Source organism: Pleurodeles waltl, chromosome 8 (genome assembly GCF_031143425.1).
Source record: "Pleurodeles waltl isolate 20211129_DDA chromosome 8, aPleWal1.hap1.20221129, whole genome shotgun sequence".
Lineage (NCBI taxonomy): Eukaryota > Metazoa > Chordata > Amphibia > Caudata > Salamandridae > Pleurodeles > Pleurodeles waltl.
Genome location: NC_090447.1, coordinates 738,078,483 through 738,105,050, shown reverse-complemented (window position 1 = coordinate 738,105,050; position 26,568 = coordinate 738,078,483). Strand labels below are relative to the sequence as shown.

General features: G+C 45.9%; 1 protein-coding gene across 4 annotated transcripts in view; it reads left to right on the top strand.

The window, feature by feature from the left end:
- The first annotated feature begins 215 nt into the window (after positions 1–215).
- The window catches only part of PHLDB2 (pleckstrin homology like domain family B member 2), a 483,232-nt gene continuing 456,879 nt past the window's right edge, over positions 216–26,568 (top strand). For 2 of the 4 annotated variants that reach the window (XM_069204938.1, XM_069204937.1), the window contains exon 1: positions 233–376. The gene's annotated coding sequence lies outside the window, so the exon portion shown is untranslated. Of the gene's footprint in view, positions 377–26,568 lie in introns of all 4 variants that reach the window. The other 2 variants (XM_069204939.1, XM_069204936.1) reach the window with 2 other exon arrangements.

Here is a 26,568-nt window from a genome sequence, read left to right as displayed (position 1 = left end):
CTGCATCACATCTGAAAGAGTCATTAATAAAATAATCCCCGTCTTTATAATGAAACCTGAGATGCAGACGTAGCCCCTTTGCAAGTGCGTTACTGCGTCTGGGACAAGGAGAGGATGTTTGGTCTGCACTAACTCTACTGGAAGGGGGCGGGAGGGGGAGCGAGAGGCGGTGAAGGGAAATCGTACGGGAGGAGAAAAGTTCAGAGCGAGAAAACACACGCGAGAAAAAAATAACAGAACCCTGCCTAGCCAGGACTCGGCTGCTTCACGGAGGGCGAAGCATGCCTTGAAGACAGAAACGTGCCCTGTGTGTAAAATCTCCTCATCTAAGCGGCTTCTTCTACTCCCGTATCTGCTCTACGTAGACGGATAAAAGGTCAGTCATTACCAGAGGTTGTCGAGCATCCTTGGTGGGTGGTCAGCGGACACCTTGTGGTCTAAAAAACAAAACAAACGCAGTTTCAGCAGAGCTAAGAGCAGCATTGTTTTTGTCCAGATAATGTAACGTGAGTGACTGTGGTGGCTCTGTGGTGGAAAGTCTGCTGGCTGGAGTATGTCATATTTGTGATTACTTTGTAAAATGTCGGTTCAGTATGTTTACTCAAGTCGCTGGCGAGATGTGCTTTTGGGGCAGCCTTTCTTCCCCCCAGATAGCGAACTGAACATTCAGTTAACACAATAGGGCGGTGGATGTGAGGGGTGCTTTAATGCATCCCGTGAAAGTTTCTTGCAGCAGCCCTGGGTCTTTTCCAGTTGTTCCCGACAGGGAGGCACGGCCGGAAGAGGGCATTGTCAGAACGATGAACTGTGGAAGAGTGGGGTAGTGTCGACTCTTAATGGAGGGTTGATGTTTTGCAGCACGCAGTTGTGCTCTCATCTGTGAAACCAGCGCTTAAAAGGACGGAACTAACAATACTTCGGGCTCGTGATCTGTTAGTAACACATCCCCGAAAGAATGATTGCAGGGTGGCTCAGAAAAAGACAGGCTCTTATTACTCTATGCAAGGAAGAGTTTAGAGAATAAAGCACGTGTTAAGAGAATGAAGAAGACATTTAAAGGCTTTAATTAACGAGCACTAGAGATTATGTAGTTCTCTAGACCGATCAAATGGTGTGAATAAAAGGGTAAGACCGATTAACGTCAGTTCTCTACTCGTAAGGCATTGATAAGGTTCCAACTCTTAATTGACCCTCACCATATCCTCTTTAATTACGTTGAGCATTATTAAGAAATGTATGTGGGAATACTACATTGACATGTTACGCATCAGAAAGAAAGAAAAGCAGAATATTTACTATACACAAGCTTTATAATGATTTTAAATGTAAACCCGCAGTATCAAAGGCATAAATGTGGTTTTTCACCTAAAAGAAAATCGAATGAGTACATCAAGTTCATTGTAAACCCACTAGTTGAGGCTGTTAATGCGTAGTGGCTTGGTTTGCCACAGATGTTGAGCACGTGGGTCAGAGAGGATATCCAGTGTCCGGTTACAAGTACTAGAGGTTTTAAGGAACGTTGAAAAGAAACCTAGAATATCATGGCGTGAACCAGCTGGGTGAACTCAGTTGCATGAATTCACGCGATAATTATCAAGATATACATTAATGTTTGTGTCACTAGAATTCCAGGGATATCGTAGGAATGAGTCAGTGAGCTTTTGGAAGCGAATCAAAACGTACTATATCAGATACTCTGTCGATTATATACGTGATAAATAGCTCAACATACTTATCGTCCAGTCGTTATTGCCAAGTGGTCCAGGTCAGGTGTAACTCCTTCTACCGGTCATGGCTTTTTAACTAACATAACTTTCCATTCTGGGGTCCATAGGCGCACGTTTATGCGCCTATGGACCCCAGAATGGAAGGTAGGATGGGAGGGTATCCTGACAAATTTGTGGAGGGTGGGAGCAGTTAGAAAACACATGGCAGTGAAATATAGTGTGAGGGTCAAATCCTTGTGTGTAGTTTTGTGCCAGGCCGAATAAAAGCATATGCTCTACTCAGCAACTACACATAAACAATTTTAATACGGGTGTATAGTTGTCTGGATAGAAAGTATGCTGTCAGGGCACCTTATGCCTGTGGGCAACTCAGGCACCAGGAGAAGTCTTGCTAGCAGCAGAGAGATTTTAGTGTGGTCAGGAGGATACCTGAGTGTGGCCTATTATGCGATTGGTGGTGGAATCATTTCGTGCTTGTGATGCTTCAAGCAGCCCATTATTGAGCACGGATCATTGCCTGCTTGTGGCACCATACCCTGTGGTCACCAATGGATTGAGAAGCCTTTCCCTGCAATGGTTTACCAAACCCCAAAAAGGCAAATGCTATATAATTGGAGGATGAAAATCGATCTTTTCCTCTCTAATTCCTCACTAAATGTGGAAAGGGTCAACCCGTTATTAATGTTTGTTTTTATGCTGGGACATGTGGTGCTGGGATGAGAGGTGGGGCACTTTATTCAGTAAGTAATTGTACAAGAATAGAGTTGAGCAGGTAATGTAATATAAGAATAGGGGGGTGCTGACTTTCAAAAGTGTGTCAAGTACTCTGTGATCAAATACAGTCTCAGGGTGTAGAAAATCTGACTTTTCTACAGGGTACCCTGTATTTCTCACCTTTTGCTAGACTCTATATTTTTGCTGGTTTGAGAACTCTGTACACTTCACCCCTGCTAACCAAGAGTAAAGTGCTGGTGCACCTCCTTTAAACAGGATGAAATTGATATTCTCCTAACTGTCATAATTAACTTACCTATAAGTCCATAGTATATGGTACAAGATATACCCAGGGTACAGTAAGTTAAATGTCTCTAGAGGACTACACCACCCATTCTGCCGTCCACTACACAGAAAGTACAAACATGACTGTAGGCCTACCATTTGTAGCCTGGCTTTTGCAGTTTTAACCTGCAGTTTCAACCTGTCAAAATACCTCTTTCTGAGAGGTCAAAACTTTCCTTTCAAATATTAATGTCTGCCCTTATTGCTCATAAGGCAGGTTCCATGGTATTTAAAAGTAGGACATGTGAGGATTTAATGTTAAACATGCCCTTAGAGCTAAAAAAAAAAAAAAGAAACCTCAAAAGGTATTTTCACTGTAACAGGGCTGACTGGTCCATAGGAAAACAATGAGGGCCTGATTTTGTTATTGGTGTACGGGGTACTCCATCACAATTTAGATTTCGGTGAACAGAATATCCGTCACGGTTGTGACAGAGTAACCCGTCCGCCAATGTCTAAATCAGGCCCTGGGTTGCATTATTACATTTCTTAATGCTAATTTTGGTTAGGAAACAGCTGGACAAGTAACTTAACTACTATTTTTAATTGTTATTAAACTTCAATTCAATGGTGAAGTTATATTTTGTAAAATACATTTTAAAGAACAGGCCCCCTGCACTACTCTCTCCTGCTTTCTACCTCATTTTCACTGCTTTCTCCTTCCTTTCCCCCTGTTTTTCTGAGTGCTTTCTCCTGCTTTTTGCCTTGTTTTTTTCATTGTTCATCCTTTCTTTTCACCATTGCCACTTCCCCCTGCTGCCCATTTTTCTGCCTCCCACCTAGCTCTGCCCACTGCCTCCCAGCACCCCTCCCTTCCCTTCTCCCAGGACCTACTGAATGGAGGCCGCAGTGTGATCCCATTGAGTGGGTCCCAGGTCAGCTCTCCCCTGCTGCTGCATCGCTCTCTCCTTTTTTGTGCATTATTTTCACTGATTTCTCATTCTTTTCCCCCTGTTTTCCTGAGTGCTTTCTCCTTACTTTTGCCTCATTTTTACTGCTTTCTCCTCCTCTCTCCCCGTTTTTCAGAGTGTTTTCTCATCCTTTCTACCTTGTTTTCACTGCTTTCTCCTTCCTTTCCCCTAATTTCTCTGAGTGCTTTCTTCTTCTCTTTGTCTCGTTTTTACTGCTTTCTTCTCCTCTGAGCTCATTTTCCAGAGTGCTTTCGCCTGCTTTTTGCCTCTTTTTTTTCGCTGTTGATCCTTTCTTCCCCCATCGCCGCTCCTGCCTGCTGTCCTTTTTCCTGCCTCCTGCCTAGCCCCACCTCCCAGCACCTCTCCCTCCTGCCAGGACCTACTTAATGGAGGCCACATGCTGCCACGCTGCAGGCATGCCAAAGGCACAGCAAAGGCAAGCCTGCCTGCTCTCATCCATGCCCAGCTTCAGGCCCCTGGCTCCTCTATCCCACCAAGATACACCTCTGCTGACTTCCAAGCATTGGACCCCAGACACATCAACAACCACTGCTGCCGCACATTCCCACATACCGCCATAGGACCGTTCTCCTGCTGACACTGCTCCCTCACATTTAGCACCGAAGCAACCAACAACACTATCAACGCCGCAAATGCGTCCGCACCCGACACAGTGAGAAGACCACCGTGATACAACTCCAGAGCATCCAACTCAATGCACGTTCACTAATTAAACATGATGCTGAAGTCTGGGACAGGATCTTCTCCCTCACCCCGGTCATCATCTTCCTCACAGAAACCTGGCCAAACCCCACCTCTGCACCAGACAACGCCACCACCGTCCCCGAAGGTTACAAGATAACACATCAGGACTGAACCAACAAGCACGAAGACAGAATCGCTATCATCTACAGGGACACCATCCTCTGCACGACTTCCCCTGATGACCTGACACCAGTAGTGGAACACCTCAACTTCCAACTCCATATAGACAGAAAAAGCACCATCAGAGGCACCCTTGCCTACGGACCACCAGGACCACATCCCAGCTTCTGCAATGCCACTGTGGAACTCATCATCCAGCAAGCAATCGACTCTGAGCACTACTTATTCCTAGGGGACCTCAACTTCGACGACCCCAGCAATGCCAATTACACCGTCCTCCTGGAAAGCTTGAGCAACATTGGCCTCAAGCAGCTCATCACAGACCCTACCCACATCACAGGAAACATGGTCGACCCCATCTTCACCTCCAGAGACAGAGTAAGGTACATCTACACAGAAACCCCAAACACCTTCTCATCCACTGGGAACTCCTTACCACGCAATACACTATCTCCATCATAAATTCCATGCACTTAGGAGCACCCACAGACCCTTGCCCATGTCCTTAACCTCAGAAGCAAGAGAATAGGCAATGAGCTCAGGAAGTTCCTGAATATTTCCATCGCCGCGGCCTCTTCCCAGAGGTCTGGAGACATGCTGAAGTGAGCCCCGCCTGAAAGAAACATTTGCTGACCTAGCCAAATTAAATAACTACTAGCCCGTTATCTGCTCCCCTATCCAGAAAGCGATCACCAGCAACTCACCCAACACCTAAAAGACCACATCCTGGACCCCTCCCAATCCGGATTTCGAGCTAACCACACCACCAAGACAGCTCTAATTGCAGCCACAGATGACATCAGAGCCCTCCTGGACAGTGGGGAAACAGCAGCCTCGACCTCCTGGACCTGTCTGCCACGTTTGACACCGTCTCCCACCACATCCTGATCAACATACTCCACGACATCAGGATTCAAGGAAACACTGTCAACTGGATCACCTTGTATCTTATCGGCAGAATCCAAAGGATCCACCCCCCACCGTTCACGATAGAGCTCAAAATGATCATCCATGGAGTTCCCCCAGCGATCGTCCCTCAGCCTTACCCTCTTCAACACCTACATGACTCCCCTGGCCATCACCGTTAGACCACACGGACAAGCTGTAAGAGGTGAAATTAGCACGCCTCAAATAGGAGAAATGTACCAAAAGAGATATGAACAATCGTCTCATTGACTGTATGTGGTTAGAAATTGTAATAGGAGAAAGGAGTACATATTGTCACGAAAATGTACAAAAAATAAGTGATAATTGATCTCCAGAAGATGTCACATATGAGATTCGTAAAGATAGCTGAAGTGATTGAGTACCAGATTTTGGGAGCACTCGCTAAGAAAGCCTGCTTCAAAGTTCTTGCTAGTGATTTCCAGTTGAAATGGGTCTGTGCTTGGCAGGGAGCGGTAGCTCTTATGACCTATTATGTGATGTTTTAACCAAGGGAATTAACGGTGCCATTGATAATTTTATTATTGGTGTAACATTTTATGTTGTGAGGTCATGAGCATTGCAGTTCCGACTATAACAACTGGTTTTGCATGGTGTGACCTTGATCTACAAGTACCCACGCAAAACATAAGTGAATCTGAATCAGGGTCTCTACAATGGAAGTGGTTGGAAATTGTGATGGTGTTGAACATAGAGGAAAGGAAAATTGGACACTCATGGCTAAAGAGGGATATGGGCAACGGAGTGCATTATTATATTGGTGCACATTGACAAAATGGTTCCCTGCATAGTGGATTAAGGTGCCTATTCCTATTTTACGAAGCGAAATTCTCAAGCTGTAGCCAATGAACCCCCATTTACAGTTCAGCACGTTTTGTGAATTACAGTGTGTGCCACTTTCGTGTATTAAACAAGAGCCCCCTTCAGGGAGTTACACAAGGAGTAATAACATTTTTTTTTTTAATGCTGTTCACTTAAAAAGTGCAAACTAACAGCTGGATGGTTACTTGTTCTTAGCACAGGGATTACAATCAATCAACTCAGTGGAACACATTTTTACAACCTTTAAAATGATGAATGCCAGAGCCAAAAACCGGGAATTGTAACCAGAGATTTCAGACTACACTTACACACAGTGTATTGCCCCAGAGAGTTCTATGAAAAGTACCCCACAGAGACATTTTGCTGTTGGGAATGATCTGGAACCATACTGGTTGCAAAAAATGAACCTTATTTAATGGAGCAGAGAATGAAACATGAAAACATCACACTGAATTGGCAAATCTAGTTCGTCGCATCTGTAATAAGCAGGCGCAGCGCTATTGGCTTTGCCATTGCCTGTTTGCTGTGCTACTGTGCAAATTCTAAAAAAATCCACAAGGCATCTGGTGTATCAGCATGGACCCCTATAAATGTGTGTGCATGTGTGCTATGAAGTATGAATGCTTTTTAAATACTTTAATGACAAAAGCCTTTCCTAGATGCCAGTGGTGCGTCAGTATGCATACGAACACATGGACGCCCATCTCCGAATGTTTTTTTTTTTTTGTAAAGAAAAAGAATTCCAAGAGGGCTGCTCATTCATGCTTGATGATGCACCAGCGCCCATTTTGGATTTCTTTTTTTTATACTTTATTATTAATTCAACCTTCCAAAATGGCTAACTAATTGTTAAACAGTAAACTAAAACAAATATGTGCGAGATACCACACAATTAGAGGGAAGTGTGTGAGTGGATGGTAGTGTGCAGTACTTAGGCCCTCACTAACAGAATTAAAAAAAAAAAAAAAAATTGGGACTGAGGGCCAGAAGAGGAGGGGTGAAAGGCAATCTGACAACCCGGGAAGGGTTAAAAGGAGAGCAAGTAAGGAAAGCAAGGGTCAAGCAAAATTGGGGACGGGTGGAGAGCAAATAATGTAAGCCAGGCAGTTGGGGTGGAGACAGCAGGGACAGCGATGCACTCTCATAGAATGCTAAAAGCAAAAGAAAATACGCCCAGATTTAAGAGGGCCTCCTTGAGCCACAATAGCGTAATTTTTTATGACGCTAATGTGGCCCAATGAGGCCAAATTCGCCGAACCATGTTTACAAAGTGGCGCAATGCATGCATTGCACCACTTTGCAACCCCTTGCGCCACATTATGCCTGTGCAAGGCATAATGTATGCATGGGGGGGGTGTTAACCGTTAGGATGACTGCAAAAATGGTGCAGTGGAATCTATAAGATTCCACTGCGCCATTTATAGCGGCTATTTTTAACACCTGCACAAAGCAGCCGTAATGGGTGCATTCCATTGTTTTCAGTGGGTCCCTATGTACTCTGCAAGATTAGTGCCAACATTTTAGCACTAATCCTGCACAGTGCATCAATAGCATCAAAAATGTTGATGCTTTTGCCCCTACCCTGCGCCATGGTGCGCCATATATTAAATATGGCGCACACATGGTGGCTGTAGGGGGGCTCCAAAGGGTGCAAGAAAAGTAGGCCACTTTTCATAAATTCGGGCCCTCGTTCCCTCATGCCAGCAGACTACAGCCCAGAATCAGGAATACTTCAGGGAAAGGGCAAACAAAAGAATAGCGAGGGAAGCAATTGAATAAGGAGCTGGGAACTGAGACAGACAAGAAAGCCGTCCAGTCTTGAGCATGGGGCTAACCCAAATGTCACTCTAGGGCTCATATTCATACTTTTTGACGCAAACCAGCGCCGGCGCTGGTTTGCGTAAAAAATGTTACCGCCGGCTAACGCCATTCCTACGCGCCATGCAGGCACCTTATTTAAGGAATGACGTTAGCCGGCGCTGCGGACTGGTCAGAATAAAAACAAATGACTCAAACCAGGCAGCACCGGCGTATGGGAAAATGGGGGTTGTGCGTCAAAAAATGGTGCAAGTCAGGTTTGAGTTAAAAATCATGCTTCAAACCGGACTTGTGCCATTTTTTAACGCACAACCCCCATTGAAATGACTCCTGTCTTAGGAAAGACAGGAGTTGTGCCCCCTTGCCCAATGGCCATGCCCAGGGGACTTCTGTCCCTGGGCATGGCCGTTGGGCATAGTGGCATGTAGGGGGTCCAAATTAGGCACCCCTATGCCACTTAAAAAAATAAATAAAATATTTACCCCAACTTACCTGTACTTACCTGAGATGGGTCCCCCCATCCATGGGTGTCCTCCAGGGGTGGGCGAGGGTGGCAGGGGGTCTCCCTGGGGGTAGTGAAGGGCACCTCTGAACTCCTTCCATGGTCAGAGACCATGGAAGTGAGCCCACAGATCCCTTAACGCCTGCCCTGACCCAGGCATTAAAAAACGGCGCACATCAGGCTGTGTGCCATTTTTTAAGGCCCGCCCTCTCCTATGCATCAAAATGACGCAGGAGTATAAATAAGGCGCACAGGCCTTAACGTCATTTTTTGGGCGGGAAAGCCTACCTTGCATGTCATTAATGGAAGGCAGTTTCCCACATCCAAAAAATGACACACATGCAGGAATTTTGACGTCCACGGGCTTGGGCGTTAAAGTTTAAATATGGGGAAAGATTTGTGCTAAATGTGCGTCAAAATTTTTAACGCACATTCGGCGCAAACAGAGTATAAATATTCCCCTGAGTGTCAGTGAAAATATTGGATACAACGTTGTCCGCCGACAGACAGCAAAAACTGTCTATAACAAGACAAGCAAAGGTGTACACAGCGACTTCAAGATTCTAGAGCTATTTCTGGACATCAACTCAAAACGCACATCTTACAACACTGAAATGAAAGAATGCATTTATCCTAATTTCGTTAAAATGAAGGGAAAAAGTGCTGGACGATTAAAACACCTGAACCCCATTATGGAGAGGTAAGGGACTTCAAGCACTTGTTGCGGGATCCTCTAATGCAGACATGGAGGGGAGGAATTAGTGGTCCTAGCTAGCAGAGTGCTGCTGCCTGCCCGCAATACGAACTTGAGGAAACCGGAAGCTCTTGTAAGGAGTGCTCAGCTGTAAACACTCACTGTCACAATAAGCATTTTCAAAGGTCTCTCAAGGACACGATTTCTAAATCCAGTTACAGGGTCAAAACCGGTGTAAGACTATGGTTTGATGCTGTGTTTATCGAACGGAATGGCCTTATATTGGCCTTCTTGGCGTAAGTGCAATGTATTCTCCTGCCTTTACCTCTGTACTGGCAGGAAGTTGAATAAAAGCTATAGTACATTTAGCAGCGATTCAGCTGTTTTCTTCCCTAGGTCTTTGAAATCTGCAGAATCACACTTGTCAATTGGTGTTTGCACTGGTGCGCGTGCAATTTTTAACCCTCGTTTTCACCGCCTGAGAAGGGCAGAAGGACAAATATACCAATCAACTATTGAAAAAGAACGCCTGTGCATTTCTTTTAAATAAGTAATCCGTGCAACATTGCGCCACAACTAGTGTGACTGACTCACGTTCTTTTTATTTCCATGACACATGCTTGCAATAAAAACAAGCATTTGCAATGCAATGGGTCTCACGTTTGCTCGAGGTAGAGCTGTTAGCGTTGTAAATCATAACTGGACTTTTCTTGCCACACAAACTGAAAAAAAAAAGTAAAACATTTGATAAAGCAAGCCGATTCAAAGCGCTGCCATGAGCGCGAAGAGAGAGACAAAAGGAAAAAAGAAGTTAATTTGCAGTCAAAGTAATCGGAAAAAGTGCAATTAGCCATGTAACAGGGTCGATGGCCAAGGCGGTAACAAAACCACCCTAAGAAGGGACAAACGTAAGGCAGTTACCAATGAAAACAAAGGATTTTTAAAAGGCAAGCCTACGATCAAGTGATAATGACGGGCGTGGTAAAAAAGCCCAGATACATACCAACACCTCGGAAAAGCAGCGCTTGCGTGCTGCTCAACCTAAATATATTTAGTGAGCACCTCACCAAGGCTAGCCTTTTTGGGTTTGCTAATGCTTTTCGTGGATGGAGCAATAGTATCCTGGAAACCTAGTTTTTCCGAGTACCCGCCGCAACGGTTTTCTGCATATTATTGCTCCACCCATGAACAAGCTAACCTTGGTGAGGCAATCACTAAATGTGTCATGAAAATAAAAATAAAAAAACACATGGCTATGAAAAAGGTGGCCATCATATGCTTACACTAAAAAAGTTTAAATCTAAAAAACATTCACTGACTGTTTTCTAAATAACAAGCATTTCAGTTGTGCCAGGCAAATTTCCATTATTATTGTTCTTAATATTTGTGGCAGGAACAAGAATAAATCACCATCTAACCAAGCACTCAAAGTGAAGACAGCGACAATGTTACCTAAACACCTTTATAACTTCAACAAAAAAAAAAAAAACACCAGAAATACAACACTATCTTGTAGGGCACCCATATCAAAATAATCTCCTCACTGCTCCTTTGCATGTCTTCTCGCTGTTAACAAAAAACATAGAAGGCCCCAGGGAGGGTTAGGCAACCTCTGCCTTGACAGAGGAAGTGATGGGCACTATACTTGTAGGCTTTAAATGCCTGGCATCACTCTCTTTTGTCCTCACTACCTTGGGAATAAGGTCATGCAGAGAGGCCAAGAAATCCCATCCACTCATGCTCGCGTTCTTGGAAAATCTAGGGGTTTAATTGCGCAAATAAATAGAAAAATCTGACATTACGGCCTTAGGGCACCTTATGTTTCCTAATGTCGGCCCTTTCTAAGGTAGGTTGACGTGGGCAAAGGGTTAGTTAGAGGGGGTACTGATCTGCTAGTGGTCCGGATATTCTATTCCTTTCTGGGTGTTGCTCATTGATGGATGGGTTCATTATAGAGTGGAAGGGGTAGTGGTCGGTTCAGTAACAGGGTCATAAAACAGAAATGGTGCCTTGAGAAGTTCTCTGGTTGTATTTTATTGTAAGTAAGTGAATTTGGTGTGATGTGAACCTATTTTTCGATTTGTACAAACGACCAACCAGACTTCTGCTGGCTCTCTAAGCATGCCCTGAGAGTAACTAAATATACATTTGACATGAAGTTCTTATATGAAGAATTGAGCAAACTGACTATGTTTTTAAGCATTCAGATTTTAAGTATGGGAAGTTACGGTTTACTATAAAATGTGAACAACGTGTTTTGCTTATCATCATTTATTGCACTTTTTAGAGGCAGGTGGGAGTGAAATCGACTGTAAGACACGGTAGTGGGAGCACTATTGCATTCTGGGATTTCTAATCCATGTGATGCCATTACGAATCCAGGAGTACAAGCCCCAGAATGGACATAGATGAACCTGGACTAGATAAACTACTAGTGCACAGACCAGGGAAGCTTACGAGCTATGCATTATGATATAATGATACAGAAGTTTCCCTTTTCGGGAAACATCCTGTTTTGATCAACGTCGGCATTTCCTGGTCCTTCGTTTGTGATATTCGGTCTTGACGCACATACAAGCATCCGTGTCTCTTTAGCAGGAACACCCACATCAGCAAGCTTTCCCGTTGGTCAAAAGCAAGGAAATAATCTTTGTAGATAGCAAAGGGAAAAGGAATATATATTTTTTATCGCTGAATTGACTATTTTTACCAGTTAAACACAGCAGTTTTATTGCTTTGGCAACACGTTATTTTGTATACCCTAAGGACGTGTAAGTCACCTTGGTGTGTGCATAAGAGAGAGGATGGAGTGGCCCAGTGAGATTTATGCTTGCTGCTAACACACACCTGCAAAGGCCCACTCAGCTTTCAATCCCTCCAAAGGTCGGTAAATTGAGTGTCCATTAGTTGGGGTAATCATAATCCCCCTTCTTAACCATGCGTAGACATGGCAGGAGTGTGCTATGAAGGACTTAACAAAAATTAGTTAATACATTATGTACTTTGTCTTATGGTGGCAGCAGGCACAGAAGACCAACCAAGGTGTTCTGAGTTAATGTGCACAATAAAATCACCACCTGTATTAAAATGTAAATACCTAACATTTGAAAACTATTAATGGGACAGGTAATTGAGTTAGGCAAACCAAATCCTTGCTAGCCTACGTTTATGTGAGGTTTTCTGTTTCTGGTATTGCTTACCTTGGGCCTTACCAAAACGACAACAGAAACACCACTGTGGTAATCACCAGTTACAGTTATCTCTAACAATTAAAGCCTATGCCCTAAGGTAACTATAACTCACACCCTCACCATGCACAGTCTTATTATCAATGATGTTATTTCAAATGTTGAAGCGATGTTATCAATGATGTCATAGAACATGTCATAAGTGATGCAACGTATGAGGAAGTTAACAGTGCATGGCAAATCCTGTAATGGCTGCCTGCAACATTATTCCTCAGGCTGCAGGCAGCCAATCAAAGCCAGGGTCCTGTGGAAGCAAGTTGGCCGAAGGGTAAAAAAGCCCCCTAGGCCAAACATAGGTCTTTATTTTTTAAAATTGGATTCAAGCTGGAACCTAACTGTCCTGATGTGGGCAGGGAAACTACTGGGTCCTGTGGGTGGACTCCCCAGGACATTGCCTTTGAGCTGGCCCAGGGGATGCGGGCCTTAAGACATTCAGAGAGGGGGTGCACACAGCCTCCTTCCTTTTTAGGTATACATTGGCCCTGGGGGATGGGGTCCATGAGGACTTTTAAAGCTTGAGGAGGTGTGCTGTGCAGCCCCCTACCCTACAAAAAAATATTTGTCCTAAGGGGATGGGGTCAGACTCATTTTGGCTCTGGTGGGGGCAGCTCGGCCCTCCCTTTTATTTTACGGGTTGACTTCAGGCAATGGTCCCAGGGGTTAAAAATAGATCAGGGAAGGGGGCTCCACTCATGTCCCCTCCCCAAATATTGATTTAAAAAATGATGGGCCACCATTGTCTCTCTTTCTTTGTTCCATGGGATGGCATCGCAAACAGCCAAGTTGTTTTAATTTTTTGGGCCCTGTGGAGGGCTCCAAATGGCTAAGGGCCCTATATTTTTTAAAAACATTTTCAGGACAGGGTCAAGGTTCCCGAGTTCTGTAATGACTGCCAGCAACATTTTTCTTCATGTTGATAGAAGCCAATCAAAGCTCACAATAGGAATTTAGCATTTTGGGACCCCCTTTCTCTTGGCCCCTGCTAGACAGATCGCCAGAACAAACTAGGCAGAAAGTAGCACATTTTTTTAAAGTTTCATGAAGATTCGTCAAACGGTGCCAAAGTTATAAGCAAAACAAAAAAAGTATTTGCTATGGAAATGCTGACCTAACTGTAACTACCATAACTACCCTGTGGCGACCACCACTGGGTAATATTTGTGAATGTGTGCATATATATATATATTTATATATATATATATATATATATATATATATATATATATATTGAAAAAGAGGTTAAAGTAACGTTTTGAACTAAAAAAACTCACAAATTCCCCAGTTACAGTAAGCAGCACTAACTATAATTCATGCCCCCGCCATGCACTGCTTATGACCTCACGTGACATCACTCATGATATTCTGAGATGTCTTTTGTGACATCACTGATGACATCTGAAATGACATAATTGATTACATCACTGATGCCATCACAAATTACACTAATTTGTTTTACATTTTACATAGGGCAAGTAACTACCATATTAATTCTACGTAATTTTGTACAGATTGAGTGTAGCTAATGGGTGTAAGTGTATACAAAACGCATGTGCTTCTAATGCACCATAGCTGTCTAGAGGTATTAAACACATTATAGATGTTTGCATTCATGAGTAACTCTGTGTACAAGTGACAGTGCACTTTTTCCTGTGATCCAGCAAGACTTGTGAGATTGTTAAAGCACTTTAGAGGAAAATTATCCATTTTCCTTCATTACATTTCAGTAGTTATATCCCTTATAATCCCTACTACTAGACTATGGGGAGAGACTGACCTTTCCACTGAGACATTGAATGACGATAACAAGTGTGTAAGTAGGGTATAAAGAGACACTGCCTCCCCTTTCACACCTTTTTCAGGCTCAATAGTATGCATAAAGTGGTGGGGATGGTACACACCTCACATGTAAGACCTCACTATTCCATATTAAGTATAACAAATACTAGCCTTCCCATTGTCACCTCTCCGCAGGGAATAACCATATTCATTTGTGTAGGGGACTGGATATCTCTGTCCACTCACAGCTCTCCCCACCATGACAGATGTATACAGTAGCAGGTAGGGAAATCTTGTCTTTTGCACTAACACCTATCTCAGGAACAAATTGGATATACAGAACTGTGTTATAAACCAGTGGCATCTGTCCTCATACCGCTCCTTAGAACAACAGCAATATGTAGTGCTGGCTGGGAAGGACGTCATCTCTCTGTCTACACATCTCATTAGGGTAACAGGTGTCTCTAGTAGGGTTTGAGAGAAATTTATCTCCCAACTCATACCTCTTCTCATGCTGACAGGTATGCATAGTAGGCTGAGGGGAGAAACTACCCTGTTTACTGAGATGTCTTTTGCATGATAACTGCATAGTATAGTGTGCAGAGAGACTAGTCTCTCTCCTGTGATGTGTCTCTTGGATAATGCTTGTTCAAATTGGGTGTGGAAAGTGGCTTACCTTTGTGGTTACATCGCTCCTCATTATGAAAGAAGTACAAGTGAAGTATGGAGTTGAATGTACCTCTATGCTCATAAGTATATCTTGCAAAACAACTGTAGAGACTATGATATTAAAACACTCTCCCCTAGCAGCTGACACATCTCCCCAGAGTAACACGTGTAAAATACAATGTGGATAGACTGCTGTCTCTGCTCACACCTCTCTTCATGATAATGAATGTCATTAGTAGAGTTTAAAATTGAGTATCCTCTCTGTTGACAACTGTGTCTTTCACAGCCAGTGTACACATTTGAATTCAAGGACACATATCTCTCTCAGAAATATCCTTATAGGGACAGGCATGTGTAGTACGGTGTAAACAAAGACAGAGCTCTGCTCTGAAACTTCTCTCCAGAGTGACAAGCATATATACTAAGATGTGCAAAAGAACTGCCCTCTCAACCAGCAGAAAGCAGTGCGTAGGATACCATGGGAATGCATTTGCATCTGTTCCAAAACCTGTCTCTTCTATAAAAACCTTTATTTTACAGTGGGAAGAAGCACTAATCTCTCATTAGTACCTCAAACATACATATAAATGTAGCAGAATCGTTACAGTTCTTGAAGAAAGAACTGCCACTTTAAGTCAACATTAAAAGACTGTAATAATTTTCAAATCTTTAAAATTACTAAGGAAAGAAACCAGTAGTAACTTTAAACGTTTAAAAAAAAAATCTTAACACAACAAACAATAACATTAATAAACTATGACAACTGTAAAAACAACAAACTTTCTAAATTATTATTTATCTTTGTTGATTTTCTATCACCAGAATGTCATCATCAGGTTCAGATGAGCAGCTTAGTGCCGTTCTTACGTCTCAGCCATCTCAGCGTGCCAAGGAGTGGCAGTTTTTTAAAATGGGGCCAGGTGGGAAAAAAGTAACTGCTTAATATGTAATATGCAAAATATGCAAAAAGGAGTTCAGCAGGGGCAGCAGGAGCAAGAAATACTGCCTGAGTACCACAGAGATGTGGTTACATTTGAGGGCAATGCACCCTCAATGCCTTGCTCAGACTGAGTTAGTTGTGCCGCAGAGTTTGAGAATTCCTCAGGGACCTCCACATCTTTTGAACCTAGTGACACTGTGAATGCCCAGGTACTCAATGCTCAAGCAGATAACAACCTTCCATATATATACATAAAACACTTTTTTATGTTTAAGTAAGAAGATAATTTTGTTATTGTAGGAAGTTGGCTCTGTATGTGCTATTTCAAAGTAAGGAATAGCATGCACAGAGTCCAAGGGTTCCCCTTAGAGGTAAGATAGTGGCAAAAAGAGATAATACTAATGCTCTATTTTGTGGTAGTGTGGTCGAGCAGTAGGCTTATCAAAGGAGTAGTGTTAAGCATTTGTTGTACATACACACAGGCAATAAATGAGGAACACACACTCAGAGACAAATCCAGCCAATAGGTTTTGTTATAGAAAAATATATTTTCTTAGTTTATTTTAAGAACCACAGGTTCAAATTCTACATGTAATATCTCATTTGAAAGGTATTGCGGTTAAGTACTTTAGGAACTTTGAATCATTACATTAGCATGTATACTTTTCACATAAAACACAATAAGCTGTTTTAAAAGTGGACACAGTGCAATTTTCACAGTTCCTGGGGGAGGTGAGTTTTTGTTAGTTTTGTCAGGTAAGTAAATCACTTACAAGTCTCAGGTTTGGGTCCAAGGTAGCCCACCGTTGGGGGTTCAGAGCAACCCCAAAGTTACCACACCAGCAGCGCAGGGCCGGTCAGGTGCAGAGGTCAAAGAGGTGCCCAAAACGCATAGGCTTCAATGGAGAGAAGGGGGTGCCCCGGTTCCAGTCTGCCAGCAGGTAAGTACCCGCGTCTTCGGAGGGCAGACCAGGGGGGTTTTGTAGGGCACCGGGGGGGACACAAGTTCACACAAAAAGTACACCCTCAGCGGCACTGGGGCAGCCGGGTGCAGTGTAGGAACAAGCGTCGGGTTTTCAATGTAAATCAATGAGAGATCAAGGGATCTCTTCAGCGTCGCAGGAAGGCAAGGGGGGGGGCTCCTCGGGGTAGCCACCACCTGGGCAAGGGAGAGGGCCTCCTGGGGGTCACTCCGGCACAGGAGTTCCGATCCTTTAGGTGCTGGGGGCTGCGGGTGCAGGGTCTTTTCCAGCCGTCGGGAAATGGAGTTCAGGCAGTCGCGGTCAGGGGGAGCCTCGGGATTCCCTCTGCAGGCGTCGCTGTGGGGGCTCAGGGGGGACAACTTTGGTTACTCACGGACTCGGAGTCGCCGGAGGGTCCTCCCTGAGGTGTTGGTTCTCCACCAGTCGAGTCGGGGTCGCCGGGTGCAGTGTTGCAAGTCTCACGCTTCTTGCAGGGAGTTGCAGGGGTCTTTAAATCTGCTCCTTTGAAACAAAGTTGCAGTTCTTTTGGAGCAGTGCCGCTGTCCTCGGGAGTTTCTTGGTCTCTTGGAAGCAGGGCAGTCCTCTGAGGAGTCAGAGGTCGCTGGTCCTGGAGAAAGCGTCGCTGGAGCAGGGTTCTTTAGAAGGCAGGAGACAGGCCGGTAGGACTGGGGCCAAAGCAGTTGGGGTCTTCCTTCTTCTTCTGCAGGGGTTTTCAGCTCAGCAGTCTTCTTCTTCGGTAAGTTGCAGGAATCTAAATTCTTAGGTTCAGGGGAGCCCTTAAATACTAAATTTAAGGGCGTGTTTAGGTCTGGGGGGTTAGTAGCCAATGGCTACTAGCCCTGAGGGTGGGTACACCCTCTTTGTGCCTCCTCCCAAGGGGAGGGGGGTCACATCCCTAATCCTATTGGGGGAATCCTCCATCTGCAAGATGGAGGATTTCTAAAAGTTAGAGTCACCTCAGCTCAGGACACCTTAGGGGCTGTCCTGACTGGCCAGTGACTCCTCCTTGTTGTTTTCTTTGTTTCCTCCGGCCTTGCCGCCAAAAGTGGGGGCCGTGGCCGGAGGGGGCGGGCAACTCCACTAGCTGGAGTGTCCTGCGGTGCTGTGACAAAGGGGTGAGCCTTTGAGGCTCACCGCCAGGTGTTACAGCTCCTGCCTGGGGGAGGTGTTAGCATCTCCACCCAGTGCAGGCTTTGTTACCGGCCTCAGAGTGACAAAGGCACTCTTCCCATGGGGCCAGCAACATGTCTCTAGTGTGGCAGGCTGCTGGAACCAGTCAGCCTACACAGATAGTCGGTTAAGGTTTCAGGGGGCACCTCTAAGGTGCCCTCTGGGGTGTAGTTTACAATAAAATGTACACTGGCATCAGTGTGCATTTATTGTGCTGAGAAGTTTGATACCAAACTTCCCAGTTTTCAGTGTAGCCATTATGGTGCTGTGGAGTTCGCGTAAAACAGACTCCCAGACCATATACTCTTATGGCTACCCTGCACTTACAATGTCTAAGGTATTGCTTAGACACTGTAGGGGCACAGTGCTCATGCACTGGTGCCCTCACCTATGGTATAGTGCACCCTGCCTTAGGGCTGTAAGGCCTACTAGAGGGGTGACTTATCTATATCTGCATAGGCAGTGAGAGGCTGGCATGGCACCCTGAGGGGAGTGCCATGTCGACTTACTCGTTTTGTTCTCACCAGCACACACAAGCTGGCAAGCAGTGTGTCTGTGCTGAGTGAGGGGTCTCCAGGGTGGCATAAGACATGCTGCAGCCCTTAGAGACCTTCCTTGGCATCAGGGCCCTTGGTACCAGGGGTACCACTTACAAGGGACTTATCTGGATGCCAGGGTGTGCCAATTGGGGAATCAAAAGTACAGGTTAGGGAAAGAACACTGGTGCTGGGGCCTGGTTAGCAGGCCTCAGCACACTTTCAATTCAAAACATAGCATCAGCAAAGGCAAAAAGTCAGGGGGTAACCATGCCAAGGAGGCATTTCCTTACACAACCCCCCCCCCCAAACGAAAGAGGATGAGACTAACCTTTCCCAAGAGAGTCTTCATTTTCTAAGTGGAAGAACCTGGAAAGGCCATCTGCATTGGCATGGGCAGTCCCAGGTCTGTGTTCCACTATAAAGTCCATTCCCTGTAGGGAGATGGACGACCTCAACAGTTTTGGATTTTCACCTTTCATTTGCATCAGCCATCTGAGAGGTCTGTGGTCAGTTTGAACTAGGAAGTGAGTACCAAAGAGGTATGGTCTCAACTTCTTCAGGGACCAAACCACAGCAAAGGCCTCCCTCTCAATGGCACTCCAACGCTGCTCCCTGGGGAGTAGCCTCCTGCTAATGAAAGCAACAGGCTGGTCAAGGCCATCATCATTTGTTTGGGACAAAACTGCCCCTATCCCATGTTCAGAGGCATCTGTTTGCACAATGAATTGCTTGGAGTAATCTGGAGCTTTTAGAACTGGTGCTGTGCACATAGCTTGCTTCAGGGTGTCAAAGGCCTGTTGGCATTCTACAGTCCAGTTTACTTTCTTGGGCATTTTCTTGGAGGTGAGTTCTGTGAGGGCTGTCACAATGGATCCATATCCCTTCACAAACCTCCTATAGTACCCAGTCAAGCCAAGGAATGCCCTGACTTGAGTCTGGGTTTTTGGAGCTGCCCAGTCCAGAATAGTCTGGATCTTAGGCTGGAGTGGCTGAACTTGGCCTCCACCTACAAGGTGTCCCAAGTAAACCACAGTTCCCTGCCCTATCTGGCATTTGGATGCCTTGATAGAGAGGCCTGCAGATTGCAGGGCCTTCAAAACCTTCTTCAGGTGGACCAGGTGATCCTGCCAGGTGGAGCTGAAGACAGCAATATCATCAAGATAAGCTGCACTAAAGGATTCCAACCCAGCAAGGCCTTGATTCACCAACCTTTGGAAGGTGACAGGGGCATTCTTTAAACCAAAGGGCATAACAGTGAACTGATAATGCCCATCAGGTGTGGAGAATGCTGTCTTTTCTTTGGCTCCAGGGGCCATTTTGATTTGCCAGTACCCTGCTGTTAAGTCAAAGGTACTTAAGAATTTGGCAGCCCCTAATTTGTCTATTAGCTCATCAGCTCTAGGAATGGGATGAGCATCTGTCTTGGTGACAGAGTTGAGACCTCTGTAGTCCACACAAAACCTCATCTCTCTCTTTCCTTCTTTGGTGTGAGGTTTGGGGACTAAGACCACTGGGCTAGCCCAGGGGCTGTCAGAGTACTCAATTACTCCCAATTCCAGAATCTTGTGGACTTCCACCTTGATGCTTTCCTTAACTTGGTCAGACTGTCTAAATATTTTGTTTTTGACAGGCATGCTGTCTCCTGTGTCCACATCATGGGTACACAGGTGTGTCTGACCAGGGGTTAGGGAAAAGAGTTCAGCAAACTGCTGCAGGACCTTCCTACAGTCAGACTGCTGTTGGCTAGAGAGGGTGTCTGAGTAGATCACTCCATCCACTGAGCCATCTTTAGGGTCTGATGAGAGGAGATCAGGGAGAGGTTCACTCTCAGCTTCCTTGTCCTCATCTGTCACCATCAACAGATTTACATCAGCCCTGTCATGGAAGAGCTTAAGGCGGTTCACATGGATCACCCTCTTTGGGCTCCTGCTTGTGCCCAGGTCCACCAGGTAGGTGACCTGACTCTTCCTCTCTAGTACTGGGTAAGGGCCACTCCATTTGTCCTGAAGTGCCCTGGGAGCCACAGGCTCCAGAACGCAGACTTTCTGCCCTGGTTGAAATTCAACCAGTGCAGCCTTTTGGTCATACCACAACTTCTGGAGTTGTTGGCTGGCCTCAAGGTTTTTACTTGCCTTTTCCATGTAGTCTGCCATCCTTGAGCGAAGGCCAAGTACATAGTCCACTACGTCTTGTTTAGGCTCATGAAGAGGTCTCTCCCAGCCTTCTTTAACAAGAGCAAGTGGTCCCCTTACAGGGTGGCCAAACAGAAGTTCAAAGGGTGAGAATCCTACTCCCTTCTGAGGCACCTCTCTGTAAGCGAAAAGCAGACATGGCAGGAGGACATCCCATCTCCTTTTGAGTTTTTCTGGGAGCCCCATGATCATGCCCTTTAATGTCTTGTTGAATCTCTCAACAAGGCCATTAGTTTGTGGATAATATGGTGTAGTGAATTTATAAGTCACCCCACACTCATTCCACATGTGTTTTAGGTACGCTGACATGAAGTTGGTACCTCTGTCAGACACCACCTTCTTAGGGAAGCCCACTCTGGTAAAGATACCAATGAGGGCCTTGGCTACTGCAGGGGCAGTAGTCGACCTAAGGGGGATAGCTTCAGGATACCTAGTAGCATGATCCACTACTACTAGGATGTACATATTTCCTGAGGCTGTGGGAGGTTCCAGTGGACCCACTATGTCCACACCCACTCTTTCAAAGGGGACCCCCACCACTGGAAGTGGAATGAGGGGGGCCTTTGGATGCCCACCTGTCTTACCACTGGCTTGACAGGTGGGGCAGGAGAGGCAAAACTCCTTAACCTTCTGGGACATATTGGGCCAGTAGAAGTGGTTGACTAACCTCTCCCACGTCTTGGTTTGTCCCAAATGCCCAGCAAGGGGAATATCATGGGATAAGGTCAGAATAAACTCTCTGAAACTCTGAGGCACTACCACTCTCCTAGTGGCACCAGGTTTGGGATCTCTTGCCTCAGTGTACAGGAGTCCATCTTCCCAATAGACCCTATGTGTCCCATTTTTCTTGCCTTTGGACTCTTCAGCAGCTTGCTGCCCAAGGCCTTCCAGAGAGGGACAGGTTTCTTGTCCCTTACACAACTCTTCCCTTGAGGGTCCCCCTGGGCCCAGGAGCTCAACCTGATAAGGTTCCAGCTCCATAGGCTCAGTTCCCTCAGAGGGCAGAACTTCTTCCTGAGAAGAGAGGTTCTCTTTTTCTTGTTGTGTTGCAGCTGGTTTCCCAGCTGACTTTCCTTTTCTCTTGGTAGGCTGGGCCTTTCTTCCAGACTCCAGCTCTACTTTTTCACCCTGTGCCTTGCACTGTGCCCTTGTCTTGACACACACCAGTTCAGGGATACCCAGCATGGCTGCATGGGTTTTCAGTTCTACCTCAGCCCATGCTGAGGACTCCAGGTCATTTCCAAGCAAACAGTCTACTGGGATATTTGAGGAGACCACCACCTGTTTCAGGCCATTGACCCCTCCCCACTCTAAAGTTACCATAGCCATGGGATGTACTTTAGTCTGATTGTCAGCGTTGGTGACTGGATAAGTTTGTCCAGCCAGGTATTGGCCAGGGGAAACCAGTTTCTCTGTCACCATAGTGACACTGGCACCTGTATCCCTCAGGCCCTCTACACTTGTCCCATTAATTAAGAGCTGCTGCCTGTATTTTTGCATGTTAGGGGGCCAGGCAGCCAGTGTGGCTAAATCCACCCCACTCTCAGAGACTAATGTAGCTTCAGTGTGACACCTGATTTGCTCTGGGCACACTGTTGATCCCACTTGGAGACTGGCCATTCCAGTTTTGGCTGGATTGGAGTTAGAAGTGGTATCTTTCTTGGGATAGGCCTTGTCTCCAGTTTGGTGTCCAGACTGACTACAGCTACGACACCAGGCCTTTTTGGGATCAAAGTTTTTACCCTTGTACCCAGAATTGTTTTGTGAAGAGGCTCTGGGCCCACCCTCCTGTGCAGGTTTTTGGGGGCCTGTAGAAGACTCTTTACTATTTTTGTTTTTGGCTGTCTCACCACCTTTCCCCTGGGGAGGTTTTGTGACCCCTTTCTTTTGGTCACCCCCTGTGGAAGTTTTGGACACCCTAGTCTTGACCCAATGGTCCGCCTTCTTTCCCAATTCTTGGGGAGAAATTGGTCCTAGGTCTACCAGATGCTGATGCAGTTTATCATTGAAACAATTACTTAATAGGTGTTCTTTCACAAATAAATTGTACAGCCCATCATAATTACTTACACCACTGCCTTGAATCCAACCATCTAGTGTTTTTACTGAGTAGTTTACAAAGTCAACCCAGGTCTGGCTCGAGGATTTTTGAGCCCCCCTGAATCTAATCCTATACTCCTCAGTGGAGAATCCAAAGCCCTCAATCAGGGCACCCTTCATGAGGTCATAAGATTCTGCATCTTTTCCAGAGAGTGTGAGGAGTCTATCCCTACACTTTCCTGTGAACATTTCCCAAAGGAGAGCACCCCAGTGAGATTTGTTCACCTTTCTGGTTACACAAGCCCTCTCAAAAGCTGTGAACCATTTGGTGATGTCATCACCATCTTCATATTTAGTTACAATCCCTTTAGGGATTTTCAACATGTCAGGAGAATCTCTGACCCTATTTATGTTGCTGCCACCATTGATGGGTCCTAGGCCCATCTCTTGTCTTTCCCTTTCTATGGCTAGGATCTGTCTTTCCAAAGCCAATCTTTTGGCCATCCTGGCTAACTGGATGTCCTCTTCACTGGAGTTATCCTCAGTGATTTCAGAGAGGTTGGTCCCTCCTGTGAGGGAGCCAGCATCTCTGACTATTATGCTTGGAGTCAGGGCTTGAGAGGCCCTGTTCTCCCTAGATAGGACTGGTGGGGGGGAATCACCCTCCAAGTCACTATCATCATCCTCTGAGTTGCCATCCTCAGAGGGGTTGGCTCTTTCAAACTCTGCCAACAGCTCCTGGAGCTGTAGTTTGGAAGGTCTGGAGCCCATTGCCATTTTCTTTACTTTACAGAGTGACCTTAGCTCCCTCATCTTAAGATGGAGGTAAGGTGTGGTGTCGAGTTCCACCACATTCATATCTGTACTAGACATTATGCTTCTAAAAGTTGGAATACTTTTTAAGAATCTAAAACTAGTTCTAGGTTCTAATTCAAACTTTTATCAAACTTTTAAACTCTAAAAGAAATGCTAACAGGGACTAACACAAGGCCCTAGCAGGACTTTAAAGAATTTAGAAATATTTCAAATTGCAAAAATCAATTTCTAATGACAATTTTTGGAATTTGTCGTGTGATCAGGTATTGGCTGAGTAGTCCAGCAAATGCAAAGTCTTGTACCCCACCGCTGATCCACCAATGTAGGAAGTTGGCTCTGTATGTGCTATTTCAAAGTAAGGAATAGCATGCACAGAGTCCAAGGGTTCCCCTTAGAGGTAAGATAGTGGCAAAAAGAGATAATACTAATGCTCTATTTTGTGGTAGTGTGGTCGAGCAGTAGGCTTATCAAAGGAGTAGTGTTAAGCATTTGTTGTACATACACACAGGCAATAAATGAGGAACACACACTCAGAGACAAATCCAGCCAATAGGTTTTGTTATAGAAAAATATATTTTCTTAGTTTATTTTAAGAACCACAGGTTCAAATTCTACATGTAATATCTCATTTGAAAGGTATTGCAGGTAAGTACTTTAGGAACTTTGAATCATTACATTAGCATGTATACTTTTCACATAAAACACAATAAGCTGTTTTAAAAGTGGACACTGCAATGTTCACAGTTCCTGGGGGAGGTAAGTTTTTGTTAGTTTTGTCAGGTAAGTAAATCACTTACAAGTCTCAGGTTTGGGTCCAAGGTAGCCCACCGTTGGGGGTTCAGAGCAACCCCAAAGTTACCACACCAGCAGCGCAGGGCCTGTAAGGTGCAGAGGTCAAAGAGGTGCCCAAAACGCATAGGCTTCAATGGAGAGAAGGGGGTGCCCCGGTTCCGGTCTGCCAGCAGGTAAGTACCCGCGTCTTCGGAGGGCAGACCAGGGGGGTTTTGTAGGGCACCGGGGGGGACACAAGTTCACACAAAAAGTACACCCTCAGCGGCACTGGGGCGGCCGGGTGCAGTGTAGGAACAAGTGTCAGGTTTTCAATGTAAATCAATGAGAGATCAAGGGATCTCTTCAGAGTCGCAGGCAGGCAAGGGGGGGGCTCCTCGGGGTAGCCACCACCTGGGCAAGGGAGAGGGCCTCCTGGGGGTCACTCCGGCACAGGAGTTCCGTTCCTTTAGGTGCTGGGGGCTGCGGGTGCAGGGTCTTTTCCAGCCGTCGGGAAATGGAGTTCAGGCAGTCGCGGTGAGGGGGAGCCTCGGGATTCCCTCTGCAGGCGTCGCTGTGGGGGCTCAGGGGGGACAACTTTGGTTACTCACGGACTCGGAGTCGCCGGAGGGTTCTCCCTGAGGTGTTGGTTCTCCACCAGTCGAGTCGGGGTCGCCGGGTGCAGTGTTGCAAGTCTCACGCTTCTTGCGGGGAGTTGCAGGGGTCTTTAAATCTGCTCCTTTGAAACAAAGTTGCAGTTCTTTTGGAGCAGTGCCGCTGTCCTCGGGAGTTTCTTGGTCTCTTGGAAGCAGGGCAGTCCTCTGAGGATTCAGAGGTCGCTGGTCCTGGAGAAAGCGTCGCTGGAGCAGGGTTTTTTAGAAGGCAGGAGACAGGCCGGTAGGACTGGGGCCAAAGCAGTTGGTGTCTTCTTTCTTCTTCTGCAGGGGTTTTCAGCTCAGCAGTCTTCTTCTTCGGTAAGTTGCAGGAATCTAAATTCTTAGGTTCAGGGGAGCCCTTAAATACTAAATTTAAGGGCGTGTTTAGATCTGGGGGGTTAGTAGCCAATGGCTACTAGCCCTGAGGGTGGGTACACCCTCTTTGTGCCTCCTCCCAAGGGGAGGGGGTCACATCCCTAATCCTATTGGGGGAATCCTCCATCTGCAAGATGGAGGATTTCTAAAAGTTAGAGTCACCTCAGCTCAGGACACCTTAGGGGCTGTCCTGACTGGCCAGTGACTCCTCCTTGTTGTTTTCTTTGTTTCCTCCGGCCTTGCTGCCAAAAGTGGGGGCCGTGGCCGGAGGGGGCGGGCAACTCCACTAGCTGGAGTGTCCTGCGGTGCTGTGACAAAGGGGTGAGCCTTTGAGGCTCACCGCCAGGTGTTACAGCTCCTGCCTGGGGGAGGTGTTAGCATCTCCACCCAGTGCAGGCTTTGTTACTGGCCTCAGAGTGACAAAGGCACTCTCCCCATGGGGCCAGCAACATGTCTCTAGTGTGGCAGGCTGCTGGAACCAGTCAGCCTACACAGATAGTCGGTTAAGGTTTCAGGGGGCACCTCTAAGGTGCCCTCTGGGGTGTAGTTTACAATAAAATGTACACTGGCATCAGTGTGCATTTATTGTGCTGAGAAGTTTGATACCAAACTTCCCAGTTTTCAGTGTAGCCATTATGGTGCTGTGGAGTTCGTGTAAAACAGACTCCCAGACCATATACTCTTATGGCTACCCTGCACTTACAATGTCTAAGGTATTGCTTAGACACTGTAGGGGCACAGTGCTCATGCACTGGTGCCCTCACCTATGGTATAGTGCACCCTGCCTTAGGGCTGTAAGGCCTACTAGAGGGGTGACTTATCTATATCTGCATAGGCAGTGAGAGGCTGGCATGGCACCCTGAGGGGAGTGCCATGTCGACTTACTCGTTTTGTTCTCACCAGCACACACAAGCTGGCAAGCAGTGTGTCTGTGCTGAGTGAGGGGTCTCCAGGGTGGCATAAGACATGCTGCAGCCCTTAGAGACCTTCCTTGGCATCAGGGCCCTTGGTACCAGGGGTACCACTTACAAGG